This window comes from Alligator mississippiensis, chromosome 1, assembly GCF_030867095.1.
Source record: "Alligator mississippiensis isolate rAllMis1 chromosome 1, rAllMis1, whole genome shotgun sequence".
In the NCBI taxonomy this organism is placed as follows: Eukaryota; Metazoa; Chordata; order Crocodylia; family Alligatoridae; genus Alligator; species Alligator mississippiensis.
In genome coordinates, this window is record NC_081824.1 from 196,444,783 (window position 1) to 196,458,057 (window position 13,275).

A 13,275-nucleotide genomic window follows, 5' to 3' on the forward strand; every position below is an offset into this window, starting at 1 on the left:
TCCTGTTTAAAAAAAAACCAGTCACATTCCTTAGTGGGATGCACTCCCGAATACCTGAAAGTTTATATGAAAACAACACAGATCTAGTCTAAGTTCATTTATTACAGTGATACAATTAATGAAATACCCCTCATGTAATTGCTTTTAATACCTCAGATATTGTTATGTCAACACTGATTTTTAAAAGGACAAATTAAAAACGAATTAAACAAATATCAGCCATTGTTTAATAATTGCCAGTCAAGAAATCAGTCCATCATATTTCTCCCTATAGGGGTTGCATTATAACACTTTCCCAAGAAGAGAATATTCTGATGAGGTAAGGGAAGAGTGAAAGAACAAGCCTTAGGAAGCAATAGGAATCTGAAATATTGCAAGGTTCTTTTAAGGCAAGTTTTACCATGTATTAAAAAAAAGAAAAGAAAGAAGTAGTTGATGGTTCAGTTACACTTGATCTTTAAAAACATGCCCAGATCTTATCTCACTGCCATCTTGAAATTGTCAGATTTCCACTGTTTCTTAATGGCAAAGCCAGTTCTTTCAGTCCTACTGAGCATCATTAAATTGTCAGGATGGCAGCTTCCTGTTTGATTCTTAATTATTCCTTTTTATTATATTTAAGACACTTAATTTTTTAGAGTGGTTTACTCTTCTTTGTAATGATCTGTTGTGATTAGAATCTCTTTTATATTACACTGAAGTTTTGAGGGTGTATATTGGTACTTCTATTCTAAACCTCTATTTTCAAGGTATTTAGAGGATTAAATTCTAGGCTGACTCTCTGTTGTGAATTCACTTTGATGTTTAATAAAAAAAAAGGAGAGAGACAATGGGAGAAATTAAAGACATAAGGGACAGCTCTGAATTTTAGGGGCATATTGTCATGCACAAAAATCCTCAGGCATCTAGATAAGAATATACCCATTGCCTTAACTTTGAATTTCCTTCCTTTTGTGAAATTAGTCAGGCTGTTGACATTACTTAAACAGTCTTTTTCATTTTAAATTCCACCCTCTTAATATTATGCATTGGGACCAAGCGGTGTGAGTGTTTCAGAGGTAGTGTTATGACAAGGGTAGATGTATACATAATAGGACTTGAATTGAGAGCCTAGGAACAGCCACCTTATGGAACAGTGGAAGAGAGATATCATGGGATGTGGCCAGTGAGCGTGTTGACATTAAAAAGGCTCATATTCTATACAGTTTAACTACATCAGTGGATTACATATGATATCTTGTTCCCTTGATACCTGGAGATACCAAAAGGGAGAAATAGTCTGTGGTTATTGTTATAGGTTTGTGGGGGTTTTTTGGGGGGGGTGGGGGAGTAACCCTGAAGGAGCAGTACACAGTATTCAGTCCTAACAGCTTTCACTCCTGGATCTATGCACAGAGCAGACAGGAGGGTGGGTGGATGCCGCACATCATGCCCTCCCCACTAGCTCTGAAATGACCAACATGGAAAGATAATAAAGGACTTCTGGACTATCTCTGGGCCTTGCTCCTCTGAACACTGAGAGATGTTTAAGACTTGCGAATGTCCCTTCTGATCTGTCTAGTAGTGGGTAAAGAGCAGAGCAAGACATCTACTTTACCCTGTCTGATGGAAAGACTGGAAAATCCTAGTAGAGATGCCTTGTCTTATTTTTCCCAAGAAGATTTGTTTTTAACTGAATGAGGTAATGACTGGAAAATAGGTTCAGGCACAACATAGTTTTATTAGATGATAATGTCTGACTTTCCATGACAAGATAACAGACTTCTTGGGTAAGGGCAATGCAGTAGGTTTAATTTATCCAGACTGAAACAAAACGTTGATACCATGTCTCAGGTTATATTGAAAGGTGACTGGAGAGTGGTTAACAATGGGGTTCCTCAGAGATCAGTCCTAGAACTTGTCCTGTTTAACATTTGCATCAGTGACCTTGGTGCTGAAGCTGGAATTGTCCTCACAGAACTTGCAGATGACACTAAGGTAGGGATATTGCTAATGCAGAAGAGGACCAAACTATTGTACAGGAAGATTAAAATAATCTTGTGAAATGAGGCATTAGAAGTGGAATGAAGAAATGTTTCAAAGCCATGCACCTGGGACCCAACAACAAGAACTTCACCTATCAGGGGGAGGTGCATAGTCTGGAGATATTTGAAGAAAAGAAGGAACTGGGCATTTGGACCATTGTAAGATAACTATAAGCCACCTGTGTAACACTTGTGAGCAAAGCTAACACAATCTTAGGGTGTCTGAGGTGGGATTTATTCAGTACAGAAAAGAAAGCATTGATACCACTGTATGAGGCACTGGTAAGTCCTAGGTTGGAATACCATGCACCAGAAGGTGCATCATTGAAAGAGATGAACTCAGACTGGATCAGATTAAGAGAAGCTCTATGATGGTTAAGGAACTAGAGCCTCTGAATGAAAGAGAATTAGAGAGGGTTTGAAGGGACTATTTTGGGGACTCAATGGGGAAATGATTGCCTGCACAAAGGAGCCTGGGCTTAACTACCTAGCGGGGTCCCTCCCAGTCCTATGTTGCTTGTAGCTGTCTAGAGATGCTTGTTCTGTGCTATGTTTTACACCCTTCTTTTATCAGACTCCCTCCCCATTTTCATCCCATCAGCAGTGGTGTGCACCCCACAAAGTCTTCCCCTTCTCCATGCCAGGGACTCTATGCATCCTTGATCTCTATTTCTTCCATATCAAGGATATCCAACCCCACCTGGTATCAGGTACCTCTACATTTCCTCTGCCAAACAGGGGCTCTGTGAGGTATTGCTATGATATATGATAGAGGTCCGTAACCTCATTAAGGGTTTGGACCAAGTGAACAGGGAACTGTTGTTCACCGAGTTCCAGAATACTACACCTAGGTGCACCTGCTAAAAGTAATAGGAGGCAGGTTTAAAACTAACAGGAGAAAGTACTTGATTAATAAATGCATAGTTAACTTGTGGAATTCATTGCCAGAGGAGGTGGTAGAGGCAGATGGAATAGCCAGGTTCCAAAAAGGACTGAATCATTCTGGATAATAATAATACTGGATAATTCTGTTATTATCTCCAAGAGAACAGCTGGAGATATCTTTACACCAATAAACGGTGGCTACCAGGGAGGGGATAAGGGTAGATCACTCTAGATATATCTGGTTCAATTCTCTCTCTCTGTGGCATTCAATCCTGCCACTGTTGGAGACAGGATACTGTGGTATATGGAGCATTGGTCTAATGCAGCATGGCATTTACTATATTCTTATGAAAGGGGCTGAAATCAGTTGTCCTATCTATAATTATGTAGCTGCCATTTTGTTCTTATCCATGGGCAGGTTTTGTGCATGGCAGAGTGGGGCTGGAGAAGTGAAAGTACCTAATGCGAACAGAAAGAGCTGTGTGACAGACTCCTAAAAATACAATGACCTAATTTCAGTCTCAGCCACACTCCTCCCCATTCCTCCTGCTGTTGCTGGAGTTCTCTGTCTCCCCCACCCCACTACTTTCACACAAAGTTAAGCCAAATGTTAGCAATTGAAGAACAAATTTTATGTACAACAGATTCATACACACAGCACATGTGCTGTCATCTAATTCTACTCTTATCATCTATATACTACACGTAGCAATAGTGAATCTTCTTACTCCCCAGGCATGCCTTTGAAATTGGAGAAGGCAGCTTTCACTGCAAAGGTAATCAACACCTGCAGACTGGACATCATCATCATTTTAAAAGAAGACCCCTACTCATTTTTTGCCTTAAGTAGTCTGGTTCCTACAATCCACCCATAACTGCAGTATCTGAGAGCTATTTATCAATTTGTGTTCCCTGATTAAATCATCCACAGTTAATTCAGGGGCTGGAAGGAAACTCAAAGATCAGTCTCTGGCTCACTGACAGCCACATAAATGTCGGATTTGAAGAGTTCCATGTCATAGACAGCACTTGAAATGACAAAACACCTTAATGAGTCCAGAGCTCCGACTTAAACATTTTGCTGACATCTGAATTGGCCAATAGAGGAGCTATTTGTAACCCAATTTCATGTTTCAGTTGTGTGTAATCTCTAGACACAGTAACTCAGGGCCTGAGAGCTTCAAGATACACTGCATAAAATACACGAAGCACCAATAATTGGTTGTAAAGAAGGTGAATTCACAAGGCCTGAAAACAGAAGAGCATTGTTAAAAGGAAATTATCAAAACAAATTCTTGTACAAAATTTTGCCCAATGGTGCTACAAGTGTAACACCCATACACAAATGGGTTGTGTATGGTAAAGAGTGGGTGGGTGGGCAAGATGGCCCCTCTTGTCCTGGCCATGTGCTCAGCATGCGGCAAGCTGGGCAAAATATGTAAAACCCGCTGGCCTCATTGGCCAGAGAAAGCAGAAGATCCTCCAGGCAGATTGTGAGAGAGGCTGGAGCATGGCATTCCCTAATTAGACAAAAGCTTTGATTATGTCACACCAGATATATAAGAACAACTCAACTAAGGTTGCTCTCTTTCTGTTAAGAGCTGCAAAGCTGAATTGAGAACCAGAAAAGCTGCTCTTCATGGATGGGAGGGGGGCTTTCCTCCCTCTTTTCCTGTTTTTTTTTTTTCTTTTCCCTGGAGTGGGGGTGTTGATCCCTGGAGCAAACCGCTCAGGAATGGAGTCCTGGCAGTTTTGGCTACACAGGTTTTGAGCGGGTTAATACCCTGGGGGTGTTAATCCCTGAAGCAGACTGACCAGGAATGGGTCCTGCCACTTACAAAACAGAGAGGGCCAGGCCCATGTGGCCAGTAATTGAAGTGTCTCAGCATGGTGGTGTAGGTGAGACTGGGTGTCCAGGCTGCAGCCATAGGCCTGGGCCCTTTTTGCTGTTTCACACCTATTGCATTTCAGCCTAGCTGTGTGGCTGAACCCTAGATTGGCTGGCAGATTTGGGCCAGGGTGAGACCTGGCACTACTTTTTGTTTATTCAGGCCTCAGAGCAGTATAGGTCTGACCGGCTTTTTGCTGCCCAGTCCAGGCCCAGCGAGATAGGCCTAGGCCTCCTTTTGTCCTTTTTGTAGTTTGTCCCAACCAAACCACGTGGTTGGCCGGTAGCTGTAGCTCAGCCTGAGCTGAGATAGGCCTGACCTTTCCTTCAAGTTATTTTGCAGTTTTCTGCCCAGCAGAGCTAGGATAGGGACTAGGAGTTTTGGGGTGTGGTGTGCTGACGAAAGCCAAGGTTAACCCCTCAAAGCTACCATGCAGAAGTGGAGGTCGACGCGCTACCACTTCTCCAGGAGCAATGGAGCCCCTTGCAATGCAGAAGGACCCACAGTCTCAAGCAGCTCCCCCTGGTGCAGTGAACCCAAGGAGCCGCTCTGGTCTCTTTGGTGTGGGCTCCCTCTCCAGCCCATTGCTGAGGGGCAGACCCCCAGAACTACCCACTGGGGAGACCCAAGTCCCTGACTGCCTGCGTATGGATAAAGCCTCCCCAAGAGGGTGCCACCTATAGACTTTGCTTTGTAGTTAATGTTTTAAAATTATATTTAGGGTTTTCTTTTCTTTCTTTATTCTCTGCAATAAACTTGGGTTGCGTGTTTAACACTGCTTGCGAGGAGGCGGTTTTTGTTTATATGGGATGCCCCAGCAAATTTAGTGTTTCCAGATTTTGGGGTGGGGGCTCAAACCACTGGCATAATTTATGAGGTACCCCAAAATGTGAACCCAGCCCTTTTTCGCTGCCAACCAGTACCCAGTGGAAGGGTTACACATGCATTAAGACTACTATGTTGGAGGTGATCACAAAGGGTTTAAAACATTTTGTTGTTTTATTTCATGTATATAACAGCATTTTGTGTCTATACTCTGTTTTCCTTTCTGTGTAGCTCCTTCAAAGAGCAAAGGGATTTTTTTTCCCCCTAAAGGATTGCAGAAGCACAGAGATTTGCATATTGGCTCAGGGCAGTGGCAGTCCTCCAAACTACTTTGAAACCATTATTGATTAAAAAGGACTAGATTTCAAGTTGGCAGAGTCAAATTAATAAGCTGTCACTTCTTAGAAATCCCACCCCACATTTGGTTACTGGAAATGTGAATGAACACTAATAGTGAGAAATCAGTACCATGTACCAGTCACCCTCCTCTTTCGTTCACAGCCTTTTGAAAAACTGGTGGCTGCTCATGTACTCTTCTGGAGCACCTACAGATAGGAAATTAAAGTTGCTCATTAGTCCGCTAATACTGAAAATGACAAACCTTTTAGACCTCAACCACTGCTATTCAACGGCAGTAGACAAGAAACAATAATGCACATGCAGCTCTGTGACATACCGCTTTTTTTCACCTGAGAGCCAAAGATGAACAGTTCATACAGTGTTAGCAGCTATTAATTAAGCCAACAATGTTTAAACAGTGGGTTGAGATATTTAAAAAAACCCTGCTTAACCCTCTTAAGCTTTAAAAAGTCTTTATCTTTTTCTAAGTGTGCATAATGCCTACTGGATCTTAATGCAATTTAATTTTTGTGTAGGAGTATTTCAGAGTATCAAATTGACTCCACAATTCATAAAACCAGCATTATGATACTGGTGCAAATTTATCTCATTGTTGATTTTATCATTAAATATAATTTTTATTTACTTTGAGTTGTGGTTCAGCTTGAATTTGACTTCATGTTCACAATAAGTTTTCTGTTCCTTCTTCTGGCAAAAAGAGTGAACTTTAATAGACTTAAAAAAAAATATGTAGACATGCAAGGAATTCCCTGATTTTAGTCTCTTCTTCCCAGAATCATTTTATCATCATTATTAGCACCATATTTCTCCCCCCCCACCCTTGATGTTTGCTTGAACAGAAGTTGAATTAATTTCAGCATCCTTTTTATCTCATTTGTCTGTTTATTTTTTACATGTATTTTAGCACACAAGTTAATTCACAGGTATGTTCAGGGTACTGACATAAGTAGTGACACCAGGCATCTAAGGGCTATGCTTAGGAAATGTGGAAATCAGCAACACCGTACGACTCCCTTCCAAACAAAACAGCTCAGTTTTTGTATACTTGCAACAAATCGCTCACGAACAATCCACCAGCCAAAATTCAATTACAGAAGTTACTAGGTGAATCATTTTAAACAAACACACAACTGCAAAACCATAAAAATCAAAAAGGCAAAACTCACTGAACAAAATATCTATGCTTAGTTGCTTGTTTTGTTCTCTCCCAATGCTTGTTAGCATTTGGTTTAATCATAGCAGCCAGGATCTCTGCTGTCCTTGTGTGTGACAGCAATATATAATATGACAGTTACCTACCAGCATTCCTCCATCCACTACCCTGGCTCAGGTTCATCTCCACTGCAGCTGGATTCTGGTGGGAAAAATCAGAACAGCTATAATTGTGCTTATGAGCTCAAGCTAGCTGTCCTCTGGTTCATTTGGGAGGAAGTGCTGAAGCAAAAATGCCTCACTTTGGGGAGAAGGCAGGGTAGATTTGGATCTTACAGACTAACTTAGAAATGTATAGCATGAGCTTTTGTGAGCCTGAGTTCACTCCATCAGATGCTGAGAGAGATCAGTTTGATATTTCTAGCAGCTTCCCTCTCAAGCCTTTCAGTGCAAATCTAAATGCGTCTTCCAACTCGCCACGTAAGACACGACATCATAAAAAAAAAAAAGGCCTAGAGAATGTGAAAATCCTTAATTGGTTACTATGTAATATCCTTTCTTGCAGCTTAGGAATGCTCAAGCTTTATTTCAATAATATATTCTCAAAAGTAACTAGTCATTTCACAACACTGGTTGGCAGCACGGCAACAAAAAGATCTGATGTCTGAGCAACTTTTAGGAACAGCTTTCTAAGGGCCAATAGCGCCACAGCCAGGATAAAGACAGAAATAACAGGCAGTTCAGGTCACTGCAGCTCACAGGCACTTGTGAACTTTTTTTTTTTGTTTAAATAAGCTCCAAGACAAGCAGTCCTAATTATGTGATATTATGGCCTGTCTGTTATACAAGACAAATCAGATGCATGAATGGGTAAGTCACGAGGTCAAAAGCATGGGAGTTATTGCCACAAGGGAATCTGGTCATTGCTGAGATGAGCAGTGATAATGATATTGTTGCTCTTATAAATGTGCGTCCAATACAAAAATCATAAACGTTGGGGGATTTTCCACCCCCCCCTACATTTCTAGCAATGGAAGCCCAAGCCTAGGCGTCCCACTGAGCACTGCAATGGCATCGGAGGCCAGTTGGAATGATCAGGAAACAAATGTTGTCACACCACTAATTTTATTCTGAGTAAAATGACTGTGGCCTTTTGAATGGCAGAATATTCAAACTGCTCCCCTGCCTTCTGAATGAACAAAGCGTCCCCTTCTAGCAATCACAAACAGTGGTAGTTTGGGTAAGTATTGTCTTTATTCAGAAAAGCACATTTTCTGGTTACAATAGATCTCAATACTGTCAAATGTTTTCAACATGCATGCCTCAGATTTGTCCCTTTTTAAAACAGAATAAAAGAAAAAGGGTATGAATATTTAGCTTTGTGCATTTCATAGGGAGTTTATCAGTGCTTCCATATAATAAGAGTACATTATAGCTTTGTAATATGTTCAGTGCCAGAAGCACGATAAATTTCTCTACTGAAAACACTCATGTGCTTGACTGACAATAGTAAAGCTATAAATTACCATAATTTTTATGCCCCCCGCAGCTAGTGGTACAACATAGTTTTTCAACCTTGTTTTTACTTGCTGAATTTAGACAAATTTATAATGTTATTGATGTCTGTTAGAAAGACACTTATAAATGCAGAATTTTTATTCCCATGAATGTGAACTATTGTGCTCTTTCGAGTATTTATATACCAGAGATGTGTGGGGAATAACTAGATCATTAAAAAAATAAATAAATAAGGAAAAGGAGAAAACTAGAGAGCTATTTTAAAGGTATTTATCGTAAACATATTTGCCTATCAATTATTTTTACTACAGAATATTTACTAGCTCATCAGCTATGACATGAAATATTACTAGCCATCTTCCTGTGTTTGAAATGCAGGTTAGGTCAATCAAACCGTAACTAAAAGAAAAAAACCTTGCATGAGTAAAGCTTGCAGATGTAAAGCTCAGAATGAGTGCTGTAGTGTGCAGACATTTTTAATCATATTGTGGGTTTTCTACTGTACAATTACATTCATGGTACCCTATGGTGATGTTAAAAACTGGTAATTGCCTTAGATAGCTAAAGATTTACAGTTAAGATAACCCCACTGTTTGAGGTAAAGGTATTTCACAGAGTAAGCAAAGGAGAACCCAAGGCAATAATGCAGATACCACGTTAATCCAATTGATTTATTTTAGGTTCAACTGGCCAGTTTTTCAAAATGTGTGTATACTTGCAACTGGATTTGGCAACCACTACAGCTACATTGGTTAGTTTTCTTCTTCAAGCTGTAAGTTAAACATCACCAGTTTAACTCAAAATTATGTAACAATGACACTAAAGGGTGTCCTACGATCAGCCTTAGATCTTAGAATACTGCTTACTGTATGCTGCTAGTAAATTGGACTGTATTATTTTCGTGGTTTGGTACCGTGAACAAAATCAGAAGTTTCATATTCAGCTATAAGCTATTCTAACATCCAGCATAGGAGTTGTTGTTCCAAGAGCTCGGAGCCAGAAGTTGTAACAGACTTCCTGTGTGATTTTCAGTCTGTCACTAAAGGCCACATGCTAAAAAGGGAACATGGGCACTTAATTTAAACAGAATTTAGGAACCTAAATCCAAGCGAGATCCACAGAATCCTTGCAGAGATGCTTGAAAGCCCATAGGAGTCTGTTTTCATGAGTAAAGCTATTTAGGCACCATAAAAATCCAGTTACTGCACACTCAGAACAGCCATCATCTTGGCTCAGTAGCAAGGTCAGTCACAGGTAATGGTGGTTGGGTAATCAGTGTGTTGGAGCAGACTCAGTTGAGTCTATTGCAGCATATTACTGTGCTCCAGCAGACTCCAGCATCACATGTATCAGTGTCCCTGCACTGAAAAATGGCAGTAGGAGTACTTTAACTAAAGCTTGTTGAATGAGCTTTAGTTAAAGTGCCCCCAGGAATGCTGATACATGTGACACTCCAGGCACTTTGATTAGAGTGGTTCTTGGAGCCCCCCCACCGCTGAAGCACGTGTATAAATGGCCCTAGTTTCTGGTCCTTCCTTGCTCTCACTTGCTAGCAAGTAGGGAACTTTCATGTGAGGAGGAAACAGTAAGTTTGAACCCCTCAAGTTGAGAGCCTAAAACCCAGGCTTACCACTTTCAGAGAGAGTGCTCTAATTACCAGGCTGTCATGTCAAACGTGATCACTAATAGTTTAAAAAAAAACAAGGAGAGAAGGCAGGACAGGGTGGCATCTTAATACTTGGATTTAGCCATGCAGTCAGGATCCCTTGCAGTCAGAATTCAGCCATGACTCTGGAAGGGTCTTTTTTTCCATTCTGCTTCTCCAAAATGAGCTCTTATTTGGAGGGGGAGGGGAGGGAAAAGGCATGAAAAGCAAGAAAATACAGTACTATCCACTATTAACTAAGTTGGGGACTTATAGCAAAGCAGCAGAAAAATAAACCTAATTTTTACTTACCTTAACTGAAAAATTCAGCACCCTCTTACTACATATTGTACCAGTGTGCGACATCTATAGGAGTCAAATACATGTCCCATGCTCTCAGTTAGGGTCAGTAAAATAAGGGCAAAGTATTGGGCGACAAAAATCACCACAGGGAGAAACAAATCCATTACAGGGAAGCAGCACCGGAGGATATCCTGAAAGGGCTCGCTTATAATGGGGTTGGCACAGATATGCCTGGGGCCTAGTTTGCAGTGTCCTGGTAGAGGAGAATCCCCTGAACGAAGGCTGGGTTCAGATAAAAACACTTCTTTCCCTTCCTCCTCCAAAGCCCATCTTTCAAACCTCACACCTTGCAGGACACTTATTCAGCTGATGTCACACTTGGAGTTGATTCTTTTCTGCTGGATTCAGGTAAGACCCTTCTGAACCGTTCATTGTGTGGACAAATTATGGAGCAGCACATCTCCTCCTCCTCTTTACCTTGCCTCGCCCTCCCTCAGGCATGTTTGGGATGTCTCACACAGCTCAGGGCTATGACTGCACTTCACAGGCAGATCCTTAGCACAGAATAAAACACATAAAGCAAAATCCTTCCTTGCATGCTGGGGGGGGAACTGCCTGGACAGGCTTCAGAAAAGGAATACTTCCCTGGCTTCAAAACAGCTCTTTGCTGCTGCTCTTATCTTCTTTGTGAAGAGATGAAGGGAAGAAACCTGTTGGAAACCTGTACCTGTCAGAGTCGAGTCCCATAGTTTACATATTGCTCATTTTCTTTCCAGTTCCACTATCTTTTGCTCTGCTAAATTCTGCTATCTGCCTTGTTTATTGGAGCAGCAAAAGTTCTACTGCTGGAGGACCCTCCGTGGATATAGGTCTCAGAAGAGGAGACTAGCTCTACAGTAACTCATTTTTGGGCGGTTTTTAGGCTTCTTGGCAGTGCTGAGGAACAAAAGAAAAAGGTGTCTGGGATGGCTGAGAGATTATTTAAATTTGACTTCAAGACAAAACGGTGGGTTATTCCCCGCCCCCCCGCAAACAACCCTGTAAGTAGCTCCAGGAACATAATGAGGCATTTCAGGCAAATTAAATCTTAATGGAGAAACTTAAATGAATGATTTGTATGGACTCAACATGACTGCCTTGTTACTGAGTCTTAGGAGACAATTTTAGGAAATGTCTTAGCTGAGGGTAACTAACCTATATGTGCACTGTCCCCAAAAGACCATTTTAGTCAAAAGGGGAAACTTGCCCTCACTGGACTTATCATAAGCATGCTGGGGTTGTAACATAGTAATTTTCCTTTCCCTGCCATCAGCCATCTCCCCAGCTAAAACAAAGTTTTCTATCGGGTGTCTCAATCCCAGCCAAGAGAGATTAGCAACAGATTTGGGCACTCCCAAATTGCTTTGTATAGCAGAACATCAGATCTTTTAATATCAGAATATCAGCCACACATGGAGCCTGTGCTCTCACTCTTATGGGCAACTACAGTGCAATGTACCTGTGCTGATGTCTTACAAAATCCCTGTTATCTGCTTGCCTGCGGCACATAATATTCTTTTCTATTTTGAATGGGTAAGTAAAATGTTATGGTCAGTGTGACAGAACAAGTTTTGCATCTGGACTGGTAAAGCATCATGACAAGTTTGTAAGACTGCCATTCTGAATTCTGTCATCTTGCAGGTATTTAGTTTTGAATATACAAAAAGTATGGAACTGCATACATATTTGTCAGAGAAATGTTAACCCTGTAAGCTTTAGTTTATTTGAGACTTCAAACAGCTATGCCTCATAGGCATGTATAACATTAATGCAAAGTTGAAGTATGTTGTTAATGGAAGCCTGCTGTGGGAGAGCTGGCACAAAGGCTGGTTGTTCAACAACTTCCTAGATCAGTTTAGATTAAGACGACCATGTTTTTCATCATTATGAATCTCTCTCAGAGATGCTCATTTTAGGCATGGAAAACTACATTTCTCTCTGCATTTTGCACCCATCATCTCAGAAGGAAAACCACAAAAATCATCATACTGAGCAGTCTTTGCCTATTTTGAATAATTCTTCTTCTCAGGTCTCTAGTTTCTGCCATGTACTCAAATAGGACAGAAAAAGGTCTCCTACCATATTACCCTGCTGGATCTCCTTACACCTTGGTCCACCTCCTTGCCACTGATGTCACAAAAATCTTTGCACCATTTGCTTCCATTCTCAATCTCTGGCAAATTCATGAAGTAAATTTGCTTCACAGCACACACAGCCGTAAGTCTTGGATGACTGGATGGACAGGACGGTCTCAAAAGCAAACTTTTTTCAAAGCTGTAGTAAATTAAGCTGGATGCTGTGGTTACAGACTAGAACTATTCATAGCCTTGGTACCTCAAGTTGTGACAGTAAAATAGATAATGATATATGTTACAAGGTATGCCCAAAATATTGTTATCAAGTTGCAAAGATACATGTAATCTCCATGTACAAAGGCAAAATTAGTACTAGATAAGCCTACTTGATGAGAGGTCGTATGTCCAAGTGTCAAGCTCATTGTCAGAATGGAACTGGCAATTAAGACTTCCCCTGGATAAACAGCTGGGTTGATGGGAGTTTGAATCCCAGGTAGTGTTCACCCCCGCAGCTGTCAATCAAGTATGGATTCTGTCATTCATATCTGTATGTAAACACC